This window comes from Montipora foliosa, chromosome 2 (assembly GCF_036669935.1).
Source record: "Montipora foliosa isolate CH-2021 chromosome 2, ASM3666993v2, whole genome shotgun sequence".
Lineage (NCBI taxonomy): Eukaryota > Metazoa > Cnidaria > Anthozoa > Scleractinia > Acroporidae > Montipora > Montipora foliosa.
Window position 1 is genome coordinate 31,870,173 of NC_090870.1, and position 6,081 is coordinate 31,876,253.

Sequence of the window (6,081 nt, forward strand, 5' to 3'; positions counted from 1 at the left end):
AAAGTATCTCGGCTGAAAAGTAAGCAAAAGGGCGGGAATATTAGTGTCTAGTCAAGATTGCTTACACATGCTTTATCGCTCAAGCTTATTACGTGTTCAGAGAGACTTACCTTAGTGGGTGACTTCTCGTTAAGCAGTGTTTTGTTACTTGTTTTATTACTCAGATTAACAATTGAGATATCTTCTAAACTGTGAGTCTCGTTGTCGTTTTGAAAGCGTCGCTGCAAAACACTTAGCGTCGTTACAAACATGACTGACACTGATTTCAAAGACAAGTAACTGGTTGAAAATACAGAATAAAAGCAAAGGAGATATAAAGGGGACATTCAGTAGCTACCTGTCACCCGACTGAACTTTTGCATTCAACTCCACCCCCCTCTCCAGCTCTCGTGTTTAGTTATCGCCTCTTAACATCGTCCTTCTTTCATCCTGAAACTGGAAAACTTAAAGTAATAGTTAAAAAAAAAAGAAACTGTTTAAGTAACCACTTAAGCATCGTCTCCAAACGTTTACATTGATGTATATGCAAACGGTCGAGCTGTTATCACTTTCCACTAACGCTATAGTCTCTTTCAATCTGAGCCATTAGTTTGAGCTCTGCATCAGTATAGATAACTCCAGTTGTCCACTTTTTTGCGTGTGTGCTATGGCATCTGCCGCTGAAGTAAAAAGGTGCAGACGCAGGTTTGGTCAAGCCTGCTGCCATTGGACGCAGGACATCTACTTCGGTCACGGAAGATGCACTGTCACGCTCCAGCGTTTGGGCCTCACTATCTGTGACGTCAGTATCTGGGACATCTATAGGTAAGACATAAGGCAGCAGGTCGGGAAACAGCTCCGCGACTAACTCCTCAATAGTGCAATCTTCTGGCCTTTTATGGCCTAGATCACGTGACCCAGCCGATAAAGCTTCCCTTCTTAGGTCATTATTTACCTCCATGTCATTTTTGGCTTAAACGCTGGTGCAATGATGGCACTAGCAATAATTTTTTCCACCCTGTCTTTTGTTGGGATATTGGACGCAAAAACTGGAATTTCCATTATCTCATTAATACTTTCATCCAATTCAATTTCCTTTAAATGCCTTTTCTTATCCGTTGAAAGTTTCGTTTGATATCTCATCTGTGAGGAAGTTTCCCGCTGGATTAATTTACCTTCGGACAACTGTGTCAATGTCAAGACATCGTTGTCATCAGTCTTTTTTTGTCTAAATAAATTTCCATGTAAACGGAGCATTTTTCGAGACTGGGTTGCGCTTGTCGTGGCTTTGAAAGCAACGTTTTCTACGTTTTCTTTGGAGCCCACGTTCCTATCCGAGACGGTGAAATTGTTGTTGTTATCATTTATCTTTGTAAAAAGAGACCTCTTATCTGGTTTTGAAGACAGCCTAGGAGGTATATCGTCGTTTAAAATATATTCAAGATCCCGTGCCAACAACGTTTGTTCCGCAATCTTGAGTTGACGGTGAAATTCTCTTCGTGCTATATCCTCCCTTCTTTCACCGATAGCCTTGTCAGTGATATCAAATTCGCCAACCTCTTCTTCTAAAATCTGGTCTATGTCCCTGGATAACATCAAATCATCAGTAAATTTTGGTCGTCTTGTGGAATCCCTCTTTTTTGGGCGAGGTATCACACCACAACCTTGTGACATCGTTGCCTTCGGATGTTGAGTTGGAATATTATTAAATGAATCAAATGAAGAATTGCATTCCAACGAAAAGCCGTCAATGCTCAGAACGTTCTCCCTAGGGTGTGGTTCGAAACCTTGAGGTATTGATTGTTGAAGTTGACCGGCAGCTCGAGGAATGTCATTGTCATTGTTTTGAGCTCTTACGCCGACTTTCCCACTGGAGAGCCCTCTCTTTGCGCGTGGTATTGAGCCGCAATCGAAAGACATGAAACTGTTCACTTTATCCTCAGGAACACCAAAGCGGGCGGAATCTCCTGTCGGCGTAAATTCATTTGCATAACTGTTCGTGAATCCTTGGCGGGAGAGTCCTCCGTCAGTGGTTCCAGTTAACATCAACGCATCACTAACAAAGCAGGCATCCTTTCCTTGTTCTTTACTTAGCCTCTGAATCGTAAGTTCTTCGTCACAGCTTAGAATCTGTTCGGAATTATAAAAGTTTGTTGTTTTTCCTATGGTTTCACTAAGCAGTCCACTTTGCGGGTCCTTTTGCCAAGAAACTGTAAGGAAATCCTTAATTCGACGATTTTCCGTCTGCTCCTCCTGAGAAACCCTTTCCGTATTCTCTGATGTACGTGTATTATGTTCCCCGAGAGTTTTGTTCCCTTTATTGTGACCTGAACATGTGAGAAGGTGCTCTGCACCGGAATGCCTCTGGAAATTTTTTAAAGACGGAATTGAACTTTGACTTCGTTTGACAAAACGTTTACGCAGTGAAAGAGACATGGCCTTTGGGGGATACCCACTCTTTCTTGATTTTTGTGTCGTATTACTTCGATAAACGCTTACTCTAGCGTAATGTTTATTACGTAAACAAAGACAGCAATTAACTGCAGGCACTAAGAGATTGAATTAAGGACCTTAATTTAAGCACGCGACGTTTTTGAAACGCGGACGCAACCGAAATTGAGAAGTTTTCCCTTTTAACTTGTATTCAGACGACCGCATTTATATTGCTAAGTATCTTTTGTTCATTAAACTGAGAGGATTAGTTCAAAAATCTTGGAGACACGACTACGTGTGCGAGATCTCAGTTTTGAGCACGCGCATTTCCAAAACTTCGTTGCTTAAACGTAATGCGCGAGCCCAATACAGCAAACTCGTGCTCGTAGTCGTTCTCGTACTCCAATCTGAAGGTCGCTAAGGTCGTGCGTGTGCTTATACTCCCTAACAATGTTGAAGAAGAGAGCGAGAGGCACAGTTTGGCCCCTCAGTTATGGCAACGAGACATGACGAGGCTTTCGAGACCTCAGATCATGCGGATCCTGGTCTCGATTGAACTTCATATGTTTCGGCAGAAATCTCTGCCTTCTTTACTGCAAGTTTTACATGAGATGCAAATCTGAATTATATAGATATCTGGCAAGTGTTAATGAGTATAAATACAACATAAAAGTCCAAATTAACACTTAAGAGATATTTATATTCAGATTTGCATCTCACTTAACACTTGCAATGTAGCCTCTAAATTTCTTTTAACCTGAATAAGTAGACAGGTTTGAGATTTCTGCAATCCAGTTTTAATCAACCAGTCAGCCGCAATCCTCATTTCGCAATCCCAAAATTGCATCATAATTTCGGACCCAAGCTTGATGCACCATAGTTCATATAGATAGACTGGTTAGACTACAAAAGCGAAAAGAGTGACATCGCGCTTCATGTTAACTTGACCGTTACCGTGCACAATCTTTTGTCCTCAGTTCACAACTGAGGGACTATGCAAGAATTATCAGAGAAGGGAGGGGGGGGGGGGGGGGGGGGATGAGCTTCGCAAGGAGAAATATTTCACAACACCCCTCCTCTCAACAAAGGCAAATTAACCCTAACCCCCTCCAAATCCTCCAAAATTATGACGCACCCCCACCCCCCGCCTACAAATACTCAGAGTATTGAGTAAGTAATCGAAACTTTTGATTGGCTGCCTTTCAGAAAAACAAAGGGTGTGGTTTGTGCACTGTGAAGGTTACAACAGCGAACAAAAACATAAACAAAGAAACTTGTCGAGTTTCCTAACCAGCTCCATATATTATTATTTCCCCTACCCAAATAAATGTTATTTCACTAGTACAAGCAATATATTTATTCAGTTTTACATCATACAAAGATATCTGAAATACATAAATTTTGTTCTCTAAGTACTCTTCATTTGACAATAAAATCCTTCTCAATACAAATTCTAAAACAAGGTAGATGTTGATCACGTATCTCGAGACATTTAAAAATCACATCCCTTTGCGAAAATAAAACATGAAAAGCAACCAGTCTATTAATATGGATAAAGTACTCTGCTCGAATGAGTTTCGGGAATTTCGTAAGCGCATACCGGGTAACGCGGTTTTGAACTATTGCTCTGTATGACAGTACCGTGAAGTTCAATTATTAATTATTTCCATGAGCTCGCCTAGGACATGAGACGGTAGGTAGCCAACGACTTGCGTAACGTCGAGTTGCCATGGTAACAAGAGAACGGATCCCCCAAACATGGGCCTCTTCCAATGATAGTTCTAATTTGAGCTACGCAGCTCTTTAAGAGAGGCACCTGATTGGCCAGTTGTAATGACTTAAATATGCGCGGCATTGGGAACGAGAACTTAAAATAGCTTTGCGAAACCAAAAATAGATTTTAAGAAACTATATGGTGGGGCTTAAGGATCCGCTCCCTTACCGCATCATCTCTTGCCTATAACCAATCTCATCCAAACAAGCGCGCATGGTATGGAATAATTGTTTAAATGAACGCTAAAACTGTCTTAATTTTAAAAACACTACCGGAGTAATCAGTTTCCAAAGATGGTCATATGGGACATGTCCTGATAACCATGATTGAGTGAAACACTCAGAGCGTTTAAAAACGTATTAAACCGAGATTGAAAATTAGATAATGGCCAGCGCATATGGTAGCTTATGAGGTCTCTTTTGCGTCATACTGGTAACATTTCCTTTTTTTCAGGAGCTCTTCTTTACGTTTGTTTGGTAAATAACAGAGATAATGTTGCAAACTTCCCTGCATCTAATCTGTGCATCATATATATTATATTTTTTTTCATATGAAAAATATACACCATACCAGCTCTCGATCGAAATGTCAACGGGCGGCATCGTCAAAGTTATTCAAACTGAGCAAAATCAACGATTTTCGAAATTATAAAACAAAGCAAGACAAACAATACAAACAAGGCTAAGCTAACAGTTTGTTCCTCACAAGGCGAAAATTAACTCTATTACTCCATTCACTGCTACTTCTTCGGCTGAAAGAGAGGAACCTTGCGAAAAGAACAAACGTAGGCATAAGAAAATCAAAAACAATTTTCCTTTCGAAGATTTCATGATTGCGGAGTTTGGTAGTAAAAAGTGTGACAAGCGAAATACCGTGTTGGAAGTGCATTTTTCCCTCGAAAAGAACTCGGTAAAACGAGCGACTCTGGCACCAACCTCTTTTTGGGAATAAAACGGAAACCGTTTTGAGTCCAGCATGTTTATCGACAAGTCATGGAACAGACGAAAGTCCACTGAATTGTACACACACTCAGGTCATTGCTCTCTTTGTGACAGTTCAAAACTGTTCCCAAGCATGGAATCTGGTCATCAATGCTTTCCTTGCGGGATCACAGGCAGTTAAAAACAACGGACTCAAGGCAACAAATCTTAACATGTGAGGCAAAAATGAGCTTACGTATGAGATGTCCCGTCCCAACTCTTTGCTTCCCGACTCGCTTAAGTTCAATCCCACTAACTTGAATTACTTTAAATCCCAACCAACCGAACATATTCGAGGGTAAAAGGAGTAATGACATTGTGGCGTGATCTAATCTCGCGCATGAGCATAACTATCCAGATCCAGTTCGAATGCGCATGTCAGTTATTGGCAAGACTCCTGTTGATTGACATAAAAAGGAAATCATCTTGTTGCAACGAAAAAAATCAGAGCCAAGGTTTTTTTTCGGTTGATAGAAAGCGTCTTGGAATAAAAGGAACCGTGTTTCTGATCCCTGTCGCAACTGTACCATATCTTTCCTGTTAACCACCTTTCAAAACCATCTACCTCACAAGCGGGGGTCTCCTGTCTAACAAACTCCTTTGCTCATATGATTGGGCGTCAGGGATGTCGGGAGCGAGGGTGAAGGGACTGGGGGGGTGGGGGGGGGAGGGTGTGTTTGGGAGGTGTGGGGGGGGGGGGGGGGGGGGGGTGGGGGGGTGGTGGGGGTGGGGTCCAAAACGGCGATTCTGCCCATCCCGCGACCCGGGTCCTGTAATGAGCAACTGCCATAGGTCCTGTTAACTGCACATGTCACGGGTATTCGGTCCTGCGTGAAAGTTTTCAGCTCCTGAAACGAAAGTGGTACAGTTAAGCGTCCCTTCAAGCTCGTCTACCTCTCTAATTGAAAAGCCAAA